Source organism: Mustela nivalis (assembly GCF_964662115.1).
Source record: "Mustela nivalis genome assembly, chromosome: 16".
Taxonomy (NCBI): Eukaryota; Metazoa; Chordata; class Mammalia; order Carnivora; family Mustelidae; genus Mustela; species Mustela nivalis.
This window is the reverse complement of record NC_139035.1, coordinates 36,735,433-36,754,770: the sequence shown is the minus strand read 5'-3', so window position 1 is coordinate 36,754,770 and position 19,338 is coordinate 36,735,433. Positions and strand designations below refer to the sequence as shown.

At 39.2% G+C, this 19,338-nt stretch overlaps 1 long non-coding RNA gene across 2 annotated transcripts in view; it reads right to left on the bottom strand.

The window, feature by feature from the left end:
• LOC309849384 overlaps nucleotides 1-19,338 on the bottom strand; it is a 61,291-nt gene that overhangs the window by 7,132 nt on the left and 34,821 nt on the right. The window contains exon 2 of one of the 2 annotated variants that reach the window (XR_014303676.1): nucleotides 255-3,362. This is a non-coding gene — a long non-coding RNA (uncharacterized lncRNA). Of the gene's footprint in view, nucleotides 1-254; nucleotides 5,660-19,338 lie in introns of those variants that run through there. The other variant, XR_014303677.1, reaches the window with a different exon arrangement.

Genomic DNA, 19,338 nt, shown 5'->3' with positions numbered 1-19,338 from the left:
ATGCTGGTGGATCAGGGGTAACACCTATATGAGAATGCTATTAGGGGAATAAAATGAGGGGTGCCTGGATGGCTCAGTGGGTTAAAGCCTCTGTCTTCAGCTCAGGTGATGATCCCAGGGTCCCGGGATTGAGCCCAGCATTGGGCTTTCTGCTCAGCAGGGAGCCTGCTTCCCTCTCTCTCTCTCTCTGCCTACTTGTGCTCTCTGTCTGTCAAATAATTAAATAAAATCTATAAAAAAAAAAAAAAAAAAACCTCAGTGGGCTTCCGATCTGTTCACTTCCACTGCATACTACGGGATAGTTGCCACTGCCAAGTAATTTACTAAACTGAATTCTCAATCCTGATCTCTTTCTTCGCCTCCTACTCACCATCTCATTCTTTCCCTTATTTCTGCAAGTTCTCACGCACTGGGGCTTATTTGCCTGTGTGCCCGGTTGCCTTTGCAAAATTACTTGTTGGGATTCCCTAAGGCATAGGGTAAAGCTGCTTTTTCCAGAGATACTTTAGTTTACCATATACTAATTTTATTTGGCAGGGTCATCTGGGTGCTACCTTAAACCACATTTAGAACATGAGCTTTCCTGACCCACCTAGGTCTTGAGAACTTGGGCTGGGAATCCTCACCATGACTGGATGATTGCCACTAATTCTTAGGGTTAAGTTTTTATGTTTCTATTCATTTTTTTTTCTTCTGTTTCATTCAACACTATGGCAATCTTCCCTACAATCTTCTGGGGTTAGGGTCAGAAAAGGCCAGGTTTACTTTGGGTTCACTCTGAGCCTGAGGGTAGAGTCCTTTACTAGCCCCTGGGCCCATGAAATTAAAAGGATAAACATAAGTTTTCTGATATCAGTAAATGGCCCTATGGCAGATTTAATTTTGTTATTGATATTTTCCTTTTCTTTCCTGGGTTCAGTTTTGCAATCAGAGTTAACTGTGGCAATCCGCATGCTGTTTTGTTGGCTTATCAATGGGTTTAAGACAATTTCTAATGTTTTAAATCCAGTTCCCTTGGTTACTTCTTAGTGATTAGTCCAAATCTTAGGCCACCACTCTTGAAAAATAGAATTACTAAGCCCAATGTGTGAAAAGCGAAATGTCAAAAGAAAAAAAAAAAAAGGACATGTCAGAATAATATAATATTTGTAAATTTAAAATATTAAGTCAAAGAAAAATATACATAGTTGACCTTTCCTTGAGCAGCATGGGTTGGAAGTACATAAATCCACTTACATGTGAGTTTTTTTTTTTTAACCATACAGTATTGCAAATGTATTATCTCCTCCTCATGCTTTTCTTAACATTTTCTTTTCTCTAGCTTTATTATAAAAATATAGTAAATAATGCATATAACATCCAAGATATTTATTAATTGACTATGTTATTGGTAGGGCTTCTGGTCACCAGTAGGCTATTTGTAGTAATGTTTTGGGGGAGTCAGAAGTTATATGTGGATTTTCTACTGTGTAGGAAGTCATCCTTTCACCCCTGTATTATTCAAAGTCAACTGTAATTTCAAGTGTTATAAATTGTGAATGGTCAAAAACATTTCAAACTGTACAAGAAAAATTTCTCATTGATAATGGCCATCAAGCTTTTGAAAAGATCATTAAAGATTCATGATCGGGAATTATATAGAGTATTTCAAGAACAAAATTCTATATAAAAAGTTATGAAAAAGCTACATAAGTGAGAAAGCTAAAGTTTCTCATTTAAAAATTTGAGAATATTTTATTTGGAAATTTCATATATGTTCAATATACAAGACCTTTCCTGATTCTTGTATTTTATTATTCTTATCATAACTATGTGATATTTTTAATGTAAGAATTTTTTCATCACTCCCTAAATAGGCATTCCCAGGGGTGCCTGGGTGGCTCAGTGGGTTAAAGCCTCTGCCTTCAGCTTGGGTCAAGATCCCAGGTTCCTGGGATCAAGCCCTGCATCAGGGCTTTCTGCTCAACAGGGGTCCTGCTTCTTCCTCTCTCTCTCTGCCTGCCTCTCTGCCTACTTGTGATCTCTGTCTGTCAAACAAATAAACAAAATCTTTAAAATAAATAAATAGGTGTTCCCAGAGACCTTCAGTTTATCATTGGATGACATAGAAATATCACAGTTTTCGATTTGTGCCCAGATATGAAAACAGTTAAAAGTATTGGGAGAGGGAGAAATCAAGACCCAAACAAACATGCTAATTAAGAAATATAGAAGTAGCTGATTTTATTATTGAGAAAAGCAAATATAATATAAGTAGGAATACATGCAGGTAGCCAACAAATGGCCACAGAGCTGTAGAGGATTTTCAGCTCTACTTACATAAAATTAAAACTGCAGTTGTATACACTGTCCTAGTTTTACTAGACAGGATTTATTTTGCATCAGTGGTTACATGGAGTAAAGTCTGACACTCCAGCCTTTCCTAATTCCTTTTTCTTTTTTTTAAGATTTGTATTTATTTATTTGAGAGGGGGAGGGGCAAAAGGAAAGGGAGAGAGAGAATCCAGAAAACAGGATCCCCACTGAGCATGGAGCCCAACGCGGGGCTCGATCTCATAACCCGGAAATCACCACCTGACCCTAAACCAAGAGTCTGGACACAACCAACTGAGCTACCCGGGTGCCCGGAGTCTTTTCTAATTCTTTGTCAGGCTTGTTCTGATATTCTTATCTTCATAATTCTTTACCAAAATCTTCTATGTTTGCCCCTAGCAGTATAACTAGTTCATCTTAGTCCTTCTCTTCAAAATTCTTTAGTGAGGTTAGACTAAGCTCAGTTTCCACACAGAAACATTGTGTGCAGGGCCTCCAAGCAAATTTTTTTTTTTTCTGAGAATCCCCTGCCTAAAATGTAATTTGGCTTAAAAATGGATTACAAAATTTCTGGTTCCATGTGATGTATAGTCATTTTTTGATGAAAATTTAGAATGGTAGGTAGAGGAAAAGTACTTTTTTATGTGTTTATTATCTAATCCATGCACATGAAATTATTCATAGTGTCCAGGGACCATCTCTCTCAGTTTGGATCCTAGATCCCCTACACTGTTTTATTCCTAAATGTGCCCAGTGTGCTACTCCTGGGTAGCTTTATAGTTCTTCGTGGCAGGAAAAGATGGCAACATTGTTCCTACTCACAATGCCATAGTTGTTTAGAACCTATTTATCTTGATATAGGTCTTCTTCTTCCTGCAGTTCCCTAATACGCATCTTTAATCCTGTCATTATTCATTATGCTGATCACGCTTTGTGCCACCTGTGAACACTGGCTTCCAATGACATTCAAAGGTTGCTACCGTGCTTCATTGATGATGCACAACACAAATGTGTTTTCCATTTTCCAGGCAGTGAAAATGTAAATAAAACTTTATTTTCTAATTGTGTTGTATTTACCCTTTGGAGTTTATGGTACGTGGTATGTCTTAACCTTGTGGTATGACTCTTTAGGTTATCTTGGAATTCTTGGAATGGGACCTCTTTCAATGTAGACTGCATCTCTGCCTTCCATACCTTGCCTTCAGCTGCAAGGACAGGCTAGGGGGCTGTGGAGGGAGTAAAAAAGCAACCCATTAATGCAAAGATTACCCATCTCTTCCCAGCATGGCCTAACACTGAGCAAGGACAGCATGGCATCTCAAGTGAGTTGGAGGCAGGAGAGGGGGTTGAAAGGAAGGGTCATTGGTTTTGTGGAGCAACAGTCTGGAAAATTCTGAGGGGGAGATCAAAGTTGTCACTCCTGAAGATCTGCCTTCACATGGGCCAGCAGAGGGAGGGAACGACTGTCCTGGGTGCCACCGAGGGGGCACAGAAGATAAAGGATATCTGTTACTACTCTCGCCACCCCCAGGTACCATATTCCAAAGGTGCTAGAGGTGTCACCACAGTTGGAACAAATAGGTGAGGGCTGTCACAGGGGCCCACACACGTATTTACAAGCCCCAGGGCTGTGTGGTTGGTCGTCAACAGCCTTAAATTGGAAGGATGTAAATAATCCTAGCAGATGTAATCCAAGGATAACACAAGCTCAGCTTCTTCAATGCAGTGCTATAAAAAGAAAGTCATGAAGTGTATAGTTACATACAAACTACACTAAAAACAACTGGTTTTTATGAATTCAGGAGGAATTGCTGAATGTAGTAGAGTCTCAATGGTCATTTCATGGCGGGAGTGTCGAGTTATCACTTGTTGATGCCCTAACTCCCCAGTGGAATGGTGTTTGGAGACTAGGCCTGTGGGAGGTACTTAGGGTTAAGAGGTCACAGGAGAGGGCCCTCATCATGGGATTGGTGCCCTTATAAGAAGAGACACCAGAAAGTTAGCCCTCTCTGTCTCCCCCACTGACCACACCGTTCGAAGACACGGTGAGAGGGTGGCCAACCGTGAGCCAGGAAGAGAGGCCTCACCCAAACCAGCCATGCTGGCACTCGGATTTTTGCCTTCCACCTTCTAGAATGGTGAGAAAATTAGTTTCTGTTGTGTATGGCATCTGGATGCGGTAGCTCCAACCAATACAGTAGCTAAATACAGTATTCACAACTTATTCTGTGTTTATAGAACACTAAATAATTTTGCTTTCATATATTTTAAAGGGACATTTTTTATATTTTAAACTGAAAAGTATGTTGATATCTCGAGCAGTATGATTTTGTGCAAGTTTTTTAACATTTCTGTTTCCTCATCTATAAATCTTCTGGTAGGACCTTATAGAATTTTTATAGGAATGAAATCTGCCAGTATTTGGAGGGTGCTGGGAGTAGTGCCTGGCCCAATATGCTGTGTGTTAATTAAATTAAATATAAGTAAAAATAAAGTGCATTTCTAATGTTATTTTATTGTATATTATATTTCTAAAAGTTGTCTTTTTACTATAAAAACGAATTTAGGCCTCATGCCTTCCATATTTGTTTTTCTCCTTTGGCCTCTTCATGACTATTAATAATTGGAATGTAGTTGAATAATTTATTATTTTCAGCAGAAACAATGAGGCCATTAAACCGTACCTCTTCCTTTTCCTCACCCAAAACCCCTCAAAGGATAGAAAATATTTATACCAGGGCAGAAAAACATTTTAATTTTTAATTTAGATTTTTCAACACAGCTAAAGTGTATGTATGCTATTTCTCCTCTCATCAAACTATACTATTATCTTTAGCCAGTGGTGTTAGAACATTTGAATAATATTTATTTGGAAGGCAACATTTTCAGATAGAAAAAAAATTAACACTTTGTCCCCTGAATATTCATTTCTTTATCATATATAAATAATGGTTTTCTTTGCAAACACAGTTGTTGCAAGATAGGTAGTTCCAGTTTCTTCAAACTAGAGAGGCTTTTGTTGTTTTATTGTTTTTGCTTTTATATCAGAAAGAGCACATTTAAAACATTAGGAATGTTATCTTGATTTCTTATATTTTTTGAAGTCTTAGAGACTCTTCTCTGACTTATATATCCCTTTAGTGGTTTTTTTGTAGTAATACACCATTGCATTTGGAAAACACTATTGTCTTTCTACTAAAGAACTAAGCACATAAATGGTTCTTGATCAACATTCCCTCCTTGGTCACTGGGTTTTATTCAGAATATATCAGGGTTGTCTTCATTCCCTTTTCACTTCTCAGGAAATATGTGGCCCCCAAAAACAAAGTGCTTCTAGAAGGCTGGAGACCCTGGATTCCCCTCTCCCTGTCTTTTAATTCATGGACTTTCATTCAGGGAAGAAAAAACAGATCAGCTTCAGTAGTACAATTTCATCAAATGCTTGGGCGACAAAATGGAGGTTCGGACATCCTTTTTTGTCCAAAGAAAAACGAAATACCAAACACTGAGCCAGGGGTGGGAGAGGCATTCAACTCTGTGGTGCCTATCCCTGCCCGGAGTGAGCTTGCTTCTAGAAGAGACCATCCGTCACCAAGTGTGTTTAGCCACCAGGAGGTAGCAGTGCCCTGTGTGTCCACAGAGCTCCCTTGCTCTGCTGCTGCCCCCCCCCCACCTCCCCGCGGTACAGAAATAAAACCTCGCTCTGCTGGACCCTCAGCTCCCCTAAGAAAAAAACACCTGTTTCCTGCCTTTAACCAAACCAAGGTTCTAACCAGTTTCATAGGTAAAGTATCAAACGAGAAACAGGAAATTAAGCAGTTTAATCATTTTTCTTTAAGTTCCAAAGTTTGCAGATGTCCTCATGTCATTAAAAAAAAAAATCTGATTTCTATGGATCCAACCTCAGTGACAACCAGCTGCTGGGACAGATGGCAGCAGACAGATGGTCTTCGCTCTGAGCCCCAGATGGAGGTTAGTTTGGCTCTGTTAGCCCGCACTCCACCTCAGTTTAATCATTCAGTCCACAGAGGGTTGTTAATTTAAAAGAGATAAGGATGCTTATTTCTCTGTTTGAATAAGGAATCCAACAAGACTGCAGATTTTACTTTATCTTTTGAATGATGGGAAAAAAGAAAATGTCGAAGCTCTTCCTTAAAAGTAAGGCTCACAAGTATTCATTTATTTAGTGGGGTAGGGGCAAAGGGAGAGCGAGAGAGAGAGTTTTAAGCAGACTCCATGCCCAGCACGGAGACCGATGCAGGGCTTCGAACCCATGGCCCTGAGATGGTGACCTGAGTTAACATCAAGAGTCAGACACTTACCTGACTGAGCCACCCAGGCACCCTAGCTCACAAGTATTTATATCTTTGACAAAACAGATATGAATTTAAATATTACAACCAAGGCTACTATTATTAAAGGAACCAACAGAAGCCCATACTTTTAGGGAATATGTTACAAACCATAGGATGACTTTTACATAATACAGTTCTGAGACTCTTTTTGGGGGGAGATTGGGAGAAATACATTCCAACCAGGCGAGCACACAGTTAAGCAGCCAACTCAGGCTTTCCCCTGCTGAAAGTCCCATTCAGAGACAAAGGTCTTTCTAAGTTTAGGTAATTTATAATAAGACAGTATGCCATACTGCTCCGAGAAAACACTTATTTACTGTAAGACAAAAAAAAAAAAAATCAAGACAATGGAACTATTCGTCACGGAAAATTTATTTTCTAAAAAAGCCCTGTGTTAAAAAAAAAAAAAGCCCTATGTTGTGTTTAGGTTTCAGGAAAACTAGGAATCATTTAGCTTTACCATTTCTGTGGCCTCAGAAAGAAAAACAAGTGAAATTGCTTATCTTCGATGTCAAGAGTGCAGGAGTTATGCTGATTTTAAGATCTATTGTAATTTCATAATAGCTATTGTTTTATATCTTTAGTTATTTGAAACAATACTTGTCAAATTATAAAATTAATCGTGAAAGTTACTAATACATATTTCAGAATAGATAAACCAATAGACTGAAATGATTTAATTGAGAAACAGTAACATGACACCAAAGCATAATTAAGGATGAACTTGATTTTTTAATTCAATAGAAAAAGAACAGAGTATTTTATATTTTAAAATGAGGCTGGCATAAATGCATATTGTTCTGGAAGACAAAAAGATTGCTGCACTACATCATTTACATAAGTAAAATCTAGGTAGATTAAGCATCTAAAATATAAATATGTATCATTTAATTATCTTTATGTGAAAGTATATATATGTGGTAAGAATTGAGAATAACAATTGAATAAACTTGAACAATACCAGGAAACCGAAAGTTCTAAAGGAAAATATTTGATTACCTTCAAAATTATATATGGCATAAATCATTATTAATGTAAGCTAGAGAGACCAACAGATAATAATTTGCAACCAATATAATAGATAACAAACTAATATCCAATATAAAATGAACTCTCCAATTACAAAGATAAACATTAAAATAAGAAATTGGATAAGCCAACAAATACACAATTACAAAGAAAAAATTACATACACCCAATAAAAATATAGAAAGAAGTTCAATCTCACAGGTATTCAAAGATGTGCAAATAAAAAATTATAGATTAATTTTCATTCATCAGATTGGCTAAATTTTAAGCATTCAGTGTTAAAAACATTTTGTTGGGCGCCTGCGTGGCTCAGTGGGTTAAGCCGCTGCCTTTGGCTCCTGTCATGATCTCAGGGTCCTGGGATTGAGCCCCACGTTGGGCTCTCTGCTTAGCGGGGAGCCTGCTTCCTCCTCTCTCTCTGCCTGCCTCTCTGCCTACTTGTGATCTCTCTCTGTCAAATAAATAAATAAAATCTTTAAATAAAAAAATAAAAATAAAAACATTTTGTTAAAGCAGACTTCCACAGCAGTGATAGTAGTGTCTGTTTCAACAATTGGACAGTAACTGGCAGTAATGATCACATTTAAAAACAGATAATGTTTAACCTAGAAATCTCACTTTTATGATCTATATCCTATAAAAATACATGTGTTAATTTATAAAAACATATATACACATATAAGCACTTAATGTACATAAAAACACTTCCATTGTAGACAATAACCAGAGAAATAATGAAGATGTTGCTAATTTGAAGGTAGTCTTGAATCTACCAAGTGAAAAGAGCTACAGAATTTTAGGCAAAATTGACGAAGCAAATGCATCCATCTTGTCTTATTTTAGAAAAAAAAAATCTTTAAATTCCATGACAGAAAGTAGTGCTGTATAATAGTTTTTATTAGAGGGGCACCTGGGTGGCTCAGTGGGTTAAGCCTCTGCTTTCAGCTCAGGTCCTGATCTCAGGGTCCTGGGATCGAGCCCCGCATCGGGCTCTCTGCTCAGTGGGGAGCCTACTTCCCGCTTTCTCTCTCTGCCTGCTTCTCTGCCTACTTGGGATTTCTCTTTCTCTGTGTCAAATAAATAAAATACTTTAAAAAATAGTTTATATTAGATCTTTTATCATTCTTAAATAGAAAACTAGATTCTAGACACTGTTCTAATAACTTTACGTATGCAGTTTGACTTTATTCTGTTCTTATAACTGACCATCTTCTGTAGTTCAGTCCCCGAGACTTAAGGTATTAATATGGCATTTGGAAATTATCTGGAACATTTACACATGTCAAGCTTTCATATTAGTAAAATAGTAAATATTTAAACAAGTATATAAGAATGTCAAAAAACTTACCACATTGCATTACTGATATATATGTTCCTTTCTATATATATACAATATACAATTATTATACAATTATTGGAGGCTGAGGTGCTTTTTTCCCCTCTTTTAAATAGGCAAGTGAACTTTGATCACTTATGGTTATGTCTCCATCTAGTGGTAGAAATATATTTCAAGTATTTGTATAAGAAGGCCATGGTCACACTAGGAAACATCTGAAGCGCTGAATAAATAGGAATTACAGTGGCTGCTATTGGGTAAACATCATCTGGGTCTCCACAGTTTATCTTGTTATATAGGGAGGAAATTTTTTCTGCTGACTGAAAACTTTATTTAAATTTTACTTTACTCAAATTAGTAGCTTCAAGTTCTAAACATATTAACAAGACCCTTATGTGTAAGGTCTAAATTTCTAATATAAAAACATATATTAAAGATGCAAGTGGTGCAGCCACTTGGGAAAACAGTATAGAGGTTCCTCAAAAAATTGGAAATATGACCTGGCAATTGCACTACTAAGGATTTACCCCAAAGATACAAATGTAGTGATCCAAAGGGGCACCTGTACCCCAGAGTTCATAGCAGCAATGTCCACACAACAGCCAAACTATGGAAAGAGCCCAGATGTCCATTGACAGATGAATGGATAAAGAAGATGTGGTATATACATACAATGGAATACTATGCAGCCATCAAAAATTAAATCTTGCCATTTGCAAAGACTGTTGGAATTAGAGGTATTATGCTAAGCAAAATAAGTTAATCAGAGAAAGACAATTACCATATGATCTAACTCATATGTGGAATTTAAGAAACAAAACAAGGATGATAGGGGAAGAGAGGGAAAAATAAAACAAAATGAGATCAGAGATGAAGATAAACCATAAGAGACTCTTAACTATAGGAAACAAACTGAGGGTTGCTGGAAGGGAGGTGGGTGGGGGGATGAGGTAAATGAGTGATGGACATTGAGGGCATGTGATGTAATGAGCACTGGTTATTATATAAGACTAATGAATTACTGAACTCTGCCTCTGGAAATAAGAATACACTATATGTTAATTAGTTGAAAAAAAAATCCACTAATTTGAATGTGAAAAAAAATGAAGAGGCTAGTTGTTCTTATTTATGTGATAGAGTCATTTAGCTATCTGACCATTTTCTCAGATCAGCCTCAAGCTAAATTTTAGAGCTGATGTTATTCACATTTATATATAACCCTCAGACTTTTTAATTTTTTTAAGATTTACTTTTTTTTTTAAGATTTTATTTATTCATTTGACAGAGAGAGATCACAAGTAAGCAGAGAGGCAGGCAGAGAGGGAGGAAGGGAAGCAGGCTCACTGCTGAGCAGAGTGCCCAATGCGGGACTTGATCCCAGGACCCTGAGATCATGACCTGAGCCAAAGGCAGCAGCTTAACCCACTGAGCCACCCAGGTGCCCCTAAGATTTACTTATTTATTTGAGAGAAAGAATGTGTGTGCACAAGAAAGGGGAGGGACAGAGAGAGAGAAAATCTCCAGCAGACTCCCTGTTGAGCAAAGAGCCCAACTTGTGGCTGGATCTTATGGTCCTGAGATCATGACTTGAGCTGAAATCAAGAGTTGGACACTTAACTGACTGAACTACCGAGGTGCCCCTGCCCTCAGGTATAAAATGTAAACAAAACCAGAGAGGGAGACAAACCATAAGAGACTCTTAATCATAAGAAACAAACTAAGAGTTGCTGGAGGGGAGGGAGTGAAGGGATGGAGTAATGGTGATAGGCATTAAGGAGGGCATGTGGTGTAATGAGCACTGGGTATTTTGTAAGACTGATGAATCACAAGCCTGTGCCTCTAAAATCAATATTACATTATATGTTAATTAATTGAATTTAAATTAAAAAGGTTAAAAAAAAGGTAGGTACTTTTGTAATGACTCTCCATTAACTAAATGAATCTTTCTGAGCCTTCATTTCTTTGTCCGTAACAATATCGACATTTGAGAAACCTCCAGTACTTCCTGCATTTATTCATATGGTCTCAATCAGCACTTCCCACAACTTTGCCAGGAAGTAGGAAAAGTATTTATGTCTCTGTCTTCTGATGAAGGAAATATGGTGTAAAGAGATCTTAAAACTAATCCAATCTCAATAAACAAGTAAATGTCTGACATGGAGATGTACCATAGACTTCCCGATTCCAATTTTAGTGTCTTTTATAAGTCCTTCCCTCACTTCCAATTATGATAATTAAATGAATGAATATTTGTACAAATGTTTAAATCCAATAGGAATTTAAGTCACTGTAAAATTATAAAGAGAACAATGAGGTTTTTGAATGTGAGAAGGATAGTGGGAGATAAGATAGAAAAATGCTTCATAAAAGTATGTACATCAGGCTGAATTGAGCTGACCATCAAAATAAAAAGCATCCAGAAATTTGAGAAGCTTTATGTACATACAATTTATACAAATACATATTTTCTACCTTCCCACACTTTTTCTACTCCATCTTCCTAAAATACCATTGGGTCAATTATTGCTATGTTAAGATTTCTGTCATAAATTTGAAGAATGACAAGGAGAAGATGTTATATAGCCCAACAAATAAGAAAGAAAGAAACAGGCTAAGCATGTATATTTGTTGACTGTCTTTATGAGGTGCTGTGTGTACGGAGTGTACATGTGGGTGGAGGCTGGAGGCCAGCTGTGAAGATGACCAATTCCGGTTCTTTTCTTTAAAAAGTTCTTATTTCTCCTGCTCCTATGCATCCATTTTCCATTTTGCTCTATTTCCATCAAAAGAATTGTGACTTGGATAAAACAGACAAGGAAAAGGGAAGAGAGATCAAGCTGAGTACATCCTTCTGTTGTCCTGTCAAGGTTCCCTACCATCAGAACAAGTCACCCAAGCCCACCTGGAGGTCCACTGTGCTTCCTAGTACCTTAGGAACCTGCTATATGGACTTGTAGAAAGTGCATTCTGAACATACTCTACATGGAAGAGCAACAGAGTCATAACCTAGATTTCTCTTAACTTCTACTTACTTGCCCTCCCACCTCATGTGCTCCTTTCAACAATAATGAGAAGGAAAACCCAAAGACCACATCTCAAACTTAATCTCCCTTCTCAGGCAGTATTGAACACAGAAGGGACTGGAATTACTCTGGTTCTAATAAGTCAACCAGATATACTCAAAACTAATCACAGATTGTTACTTTAGAATAAATGTAAGGTCTAAAGTTGAATTTGAAAACTTCAACTTTCTTCCTTCCCATCACAGGTAATAAGAAAGTACAGGCTAGCCCGTATCTATTTTCCTGCCCCTGGAAAGTTTCCTTTAGAGCTGGACAAGTCACTTCCCCACTTAACATTGGTATTTCCTTAATAGTCTTTCATAGGTAAGCCAGCTCTGAGCGTGTCCTCCAGCCCAGAAGAGCTTTTGAGTTGTAACAGAAAAAACCATCATGTTGGGTGTCAGGACATCATATTGCAGTTCCAGCTGTCACTGAGTGGTATGATCATCAGTCTTGCAGGACCTCAAGGCCCTCGCCTGCAAATTAAATGAGTTAAACTGAAGACTAGCAAAGGTTTCCTCTAGCATGGTCTAGTAGAGCTTGACTAGCTCTATGGTCTAATCAAGAGCTGGAAATTAATTCCTAGCCTTTGCTTCAAAAGTCCCTGGTACAGAAGTGAGTCACCTCTCTGGGTAATCCCTTTATATGGATAAAAAAAACTGAACAAAATTGGTATAAGCTCTTCCAAGAAAGGATCCCTCCTTCCCTTTGGGTTTAACATTCTGTCTGCGGAGCTAATGTTTTGTCTTACAAAAATCTGCCAAAAGGACAGACTCGACTTGAGGGATGTCTTTACCTGCCTCTGGAGAATCCCCATTATCATTGTTCGTTTTCCTCTTTCTTAGTAGCTTTAATCTAAATTTTCAAATGTCATGGAAGTCACAGATATTTGGGTGCTTTCAGCTTTTTCCAATATATAGCTTGAGCTTTTTTTCTTTTTTCTTCTAGAAGTCTTTTCCATGGGATGGAACACTGTCCTCAGTTGGGCAATAAGACCCATGAAGCCTGTTCTGCTCAGTGCTGAGGCCACTTTGCTCTTAAATCTGCCCTCACCCTTGTTACTTTCCCTCCAGGGATCATGGGTCCTTCTGGTGAGAGGTTTCCCCAAGATCCAGATGCTGGAAGAGAGCACCCAAATAAATTATTTCCCAGTTGTGCTCCTCAAGCGTCTCACATTGGCATCATGCTCCCCACTTCTCTTTGTGCACCTCTCCTTAGAAAAGTCTTCTGAAATAATATTGAGTCCCAAGTTTCCCAAATGATTCATTTCTTTGCAAAAGCAACAAGACGGGCCTCCTCCATTGGGAAATCTGGGGCAATCCAGCTGCGTAAATTTCCAGCCAAGGGTCTCTTAGGGATTTTCTTACAACGAGGAGGAATGGGGTGCATCCAACTACTCCTGAAGTCTCCAGCTGGGAGGTCAACCAGAGGCCCCTCTAGTCCCCACACTATACAGCCCTCTGGGAGATAAGAGTCCTTGTAGAGCTACCAGCCCCAAGTGTGAGGGGATTTCAGAGGTTCCTCCTTACAGAAGGAGGAACATCTCACTTTACTCTGGCTCCAGATATGAAGGATGTCCCTGACTCTCAAGAGAGAGAGCGCCACCGCCTACTCCTTCCTGGCCCCTCCATTCAGAAGGTTTTGTTTCTTACACTGTTTGTTAGGCGTTCATGATGTCATTCTCACTGCACCTTCATGTATCTAAATTACTTCATGGTAACCCATACAATTTAAAAGGATTGGATCTATTTTGTCACTTCCCATTTTAGCTAATTGAAGCATTGCTTCTTTGAGGAGGTATTTTTTAAAAATATTTATTTATTTTACAGAGAGAGAGAGAGATCACAAGTAGGCAGAGAGGCAGGCAGAGACAGAGGGGGCGAAGCAGGCTCCCTGCTGAGCAGAGAGCCCCATGTGGGGCTCGATCTCACGACCCAAGCCGAAGGCAGAGGCTTAACCCACTGAGCCACCCAGGCGCCCCGGTATTTTTTTTTTTTTATTGAGTTTTTTCTAATGCTATATTTTCTTAGCAGATTAGTAGAGAAAAGCAAAAACATCTACTAGTTGAGGGATCGTCTACCTATTTAAATAGTTAACAGTTACCTTCAGTCCAATGAAAAGGGTGAAAGTTTGTCTTATGTTTCATTTTAAAGAAATTGAACTTAATAAACACAAGTTCTTAATAAAGTTTCAGAAATTTCCCTTCTGTTCTTTCCAACAGATACCTGTAACTTCACACTGTGTGGAGGTTTAGGCTAGTGTTGCTTTGGGAGTCTGGGAGTGTAGAAACTAATACTCCATGCCACATAAGTACCTTATAATCATACAAGGAGTTAAGAAATATAGCACTGATCTCTAAAATTCTCTTTGGAACAAAGCAGGAGATAAATAATACATGCATTAAAAGGTCAAGGGTGTGGGGCACCTGGGTGGCTCAGTGGGTTAAGCCGCTGCCTTCGGCTCAGGTCATGATCTCAGGGTCCTGGGATCGAGTCCCACATGGGGCTCTCTGCTCAGCAGAGAGCCTGCTTCCTCCTCTCTCTCTCTGCCTGCCTCTCTGCCTACTTGTGATCTCTCTCTGTCAAATAAATAAATAAAATCTTTAAAAAAAAAAAAAAAAAAAAAAAAAAAAGGTCAAGGGTGTGAGTCCAGAAACCATATGACTTGAGTGGCAGTATGATGGATAGGACTGACTTTAGAAGCTTCCCATCCCATGAAAAAAGGCTTAGAAAAACTGGATACGATAAACCCGAATTAATTTTTAAACCAGACAGCTGAGCTTGAAATTGAGAATGGGAAATCCCCAGGTAGAAGAACAAATAGAATATTCAAAATCAATGGAGTGAGCAAGAGCTAAACCCAGTGATCTAGAGAGGAGTCAGAATGAAGTGAATCCCTATGGGGACCATGGTTTTAACACATACGAAGTTCTAGACTGAAGTCCAAAGTCTCACACAACATTGCTACCTAGAAAGGGGCCTTTTCGTAAATCTGAGACCCAGTCCATAAAATAGAAGACCCTGCTCACTAAGCCAGTGAGGCAGCAAAGAAGCAAGTGGGTAGAGAGAGAGAGAGAAAAGGAAGCCTGACTCTGAACCTTGCTGGCTGTGCTGTATGAATTTGCATTATCCTGTCTATGTGGAAAACCCCAAACGATAAAGTCTTATAAAAACTGAAACCTTTGGGGCCTTGGCAGACAGAGTCGAAGGTGCTCCTGCCCCACAGAGAAAACCTCCACAAATCAGTTCACTTGATTCCTGTGGAACTAGCTCCCACGCAAGAAGAATTCCTAATAAAAATGTGTATTCCACAAGAGGAGACAAAGAACTAAGGAAAAGGGAGAGTACAGTGAATTAGATAAACCACATCCAAAGAAATACAGGTAATAGAAAAAAGACAAACATGCTTACATTAAGGATGTTACATTGTTCAAAGGAAAGAAAAGCATGGAAACCATAACATAAGAACAAGACATAATGAAAAGAATCTGAACTTTTTTTTTTTTTATAAGAAGAAAACAAATTCTAAAAATTAAAAATACAGTAATTCAAACATCCAGATTTGGCCAGATAGTATAACTAGCCCCTGACGTGATCTGATACCATAAATGACAAGTAAACTGCAAGTTTCAAATCTTAAATAACACCAGAGAGAAAAAGAAAAAAATTACTCTGGCTCCTAGGTGGACACCTATGTGGGGTCACAACAGGAAGAGGGAAATCCCAGGCAGAATACAGTGGGCTCAAAGACTTTAAGAGATAGAGATCCTTGTTCAGGGTGTTGGAGGTCGTGGGGAGTTTCTGGACAGAGCACTGGAGTGGAGACGGCTACACACAGAAGCTGCTTCAGGAATTCCCAAAGGGTCACCTGCCTGAGACATTGTACAAGCAGCAGCGCTGGACTGTGATCTTTGCCAGAAGGGCAACAGACAAGGTGAGATTTACCGCAGGAAGAGCGTACTACCTGGAGACTGTCGCCAAGCTCCAATGCAGGAGCCAGCTGGCTTGCTGAGTCGACAGGCAGAGATTGGAGTTTGAGGGAGTGCACAAGCTGGCTAGAATGGCCAAGCTGGGCATCAGAGAGAAGACAAGCTGCTCGGAAATCAACAGAGGGATACTCTCATGCACCTCGCTGAGTCCTCGCTACACTTGTATGAGAAATCACCCGTAGCTGGAGAGTGAGCACCAGAAAGGACAAAAGCAGAAATTTCCTGAGGCTCAGCGAGGCTAGGATCAATCCCTCGCAAGGGTAGAGAGACTGCAAGACCGAGGGCATCAGGTGGAAACCTAAAAGACTATTGCTTTACCATAAAGCCTAACTTAACTTTAAAGGCTGTTTGGAACCCACTTAATAAAACTTAAGAACACAAAAACGCAAATTAAAATGGTTTTTTAAGGAATTTTTTTTTCATTGTGATAAAATGGGTGTAGCATGAGATTTGCCATGTTAATCACATTTAAGCATACAATCCAGCGGCATGAAGTATGTTTACCATATTGGGAAATCATCACCACTCACTGCCCATCTCCAGAACTACTTCATCATCCCAAACTGAAATGCTGCGCTCATTAAACAAGAGCTTCCTATGCTCTCCCCGCTCTGGTCCTTGGTAATCCCTGATCCACTTTCCGCCTCTATAACGTTGTCTATTTTAGGGACCCCATATAAGTGCATCACACAGCATTTGTCCTTTGGTGTCTGGCATATCACACTCAGCATCATGTCTTCTAAGTTCATCCATGTTGTGGCATGAACCAGAATTCTATTCCTTTTTAAGGCCAAGGATATGCAATTGTATGTATATGTCACTTTTACAACTCCATTTTCTGTTGATGGACATTTGGGTCATTTCCTCCTTCAGGCTATCGGGACCGATGCTTCAGTGAACTTGGGCACACAATTATCTGCTGGAGTCCCTGCTTTAAATTCTTTGGGGGTATACACCAGGAAGTGGAATTGCTGGATCATATGCTAATTCTGTGTTTAACTTTTTGAGGAACTTCCCCTCTGTTTTTCCTTAGTGGCTGTACGCTTTGACATGCCCATCAGCAATGCATAAAGGTTCTGTTTTCACTTCATTCTTTTTTTCAACCTCTTAAGACAATTTAATTTTAATTTAATTAATTCAATTCTTCCTTCCCGGCTGGTGGAAAATTCCTCCTCACTCCTTCGTGTGTCCTCCCCACACCCACCCAGGATGGTATCAAACTCCAAGGGACAGGGTATTGGAAGGTTGAGACTTTTTGGTCTTCACAGGTTATCGCTGAAATGGTGCCCTGTCCTCTGAAATGCAGAGACCCCTTTATCAAACCCTAGAAATCACTTTCTGGGGTGCATGTTTCACCCCTGTCCTCCTTTTGCTTCTTCCAAACACCCAAATCTCAAACCCCCAACTTCTCTTAAAATTTTTGCAAACCTTTACACACTCAGACAAAGCACTGGAAATCCTGCAGAGAACTTCTGGCTTCCTGCGGACCACATACTTTCCCAGAAGCCAATTAGCCCAGTTAGTCAGTAGCCTGATCAATTGAATGGGGGAGGAAATGGGGAAATTTGGGAGGGTGGGTGTCACTAAACAACCAAGACAATTGAAAACAGAAACAAAAATAAAACCTTCACCATGCGTATGGAGAAAATCTGAGAAATGCAATCAGTATAAAGAAAAAAGAGAAATTATTTATAATCACACCCTCTAAAAGTATCGCTTTGAAATATATCCTTCTAATCTTTTTTCAGAGGACGGGAATCTGCTTTGCAACTTTAAGTTCATACAATGTATGTATTGCCATTCAACATTTTAGAATGACTCTTTTTTAAAATAACTAAAGAAAATAATTTAAGTTTCTATTTCATGCGATTCCCAGAAATCTGGCGCTCTCTGAACTAGTTCTGAGATTTCTGAATGACAGAAAACCTGCTTACTTTCTTTTGATTCTTTTTCACCCATGGTTTCAAGTTTTCTCTAGCCTGTTCTGCACTGTCTGATGTGATAGCCATTAACCACATGTGCCTATTTGAATTCAAATTAGTTAACAATTAAGTTCCCCAGTCACATTAGCCACACTGTTAATCTTCAATAGGCATCACATTTGCCGTGAGCAGAAACCTTGGACATATCTCTACATTTGGGCTTGCCTCCTTGCATTTTGATAATCTGCCATGAAAAGAGCAGGCCCTATCTGGCCACTGGACTTTAGACTGGGCCTTAGAATAAAAACATGGGGAGCAGGCTTATATCCAGACTAGAGCATGGAGCCAAGCCCAGCTGCCTCTCTAACGCAGAGTCACCCACCTGAGCCCATCCTAGATCAGCCAATTCAGTTCTAGATCAGAACCTCATGCTTCTGCAGGTTCTACAGTCAACCTGCAGAAGCATGAGCATGAGAAAAAATATGGTTTGTATGGCAGTGAATTTTAGGACAGGTAGTCAGCTACGTAGCATTATTGTAGTGCTGGTTAATACACTTTCTTTTTTAAATTAATTATTTTTATTAACATGTAATGTATTATTTGTAACAGGGATACAGGTCTGTGAATTGTCAGGCTTCATACTTCACAGCACTCACCATTTCACGTACCCTCCCCAATACCCATAACCCAACCAACCTCTCCATACACCCCTTCCGCCTAGCAACCCTCAGTTTGTTTTGTGAGATTGTCTCTTATGCTTTGTCTCCCTCCCCATCCCATCTTGTTTCATTTTTTCCTTCCCTGCCTGACAAACCCCCAATTCTGCATCTCAAATTCCTCATATCAGGGAGATTATATGAGAATTCTCTTTCTCTGATTGACTTATTTCCCTTAGCATAATACCCTCTAGTTCCATCTACATTGTTGCAAATGGCAAGATTTCATTTCTTTTGATGGCTGCATAGTATTCCATTGTGTATATATACCACATCTTTATCCATTCATCTGTTGATGACATCTAGGTTCTTTCCATAGTTTGGCTATCGTAGACATTGCTGCTATAAACATTTGGGTGCATGTGCCCCTTCAGATCACTACATTTGTATCTTTAGGGTAAATACCCAGTAGTGTGACTGCTGGGTCATAGGGTAGCTCTATTTTCAACTTTTTGAGCAAGCTCCTGCTGTTTTCCAGAGTGGCTGCACCAGTTGCATTCCCACCTAGAGTGTAGGAGGCTTCCCCTTTCTCCACATCCTCAACAGCATCTGTCATTTCCTGACTTGCTAATTTTAGCCATTTGACTGGTATGAGGTGATATCTCATTGTGGTTTTG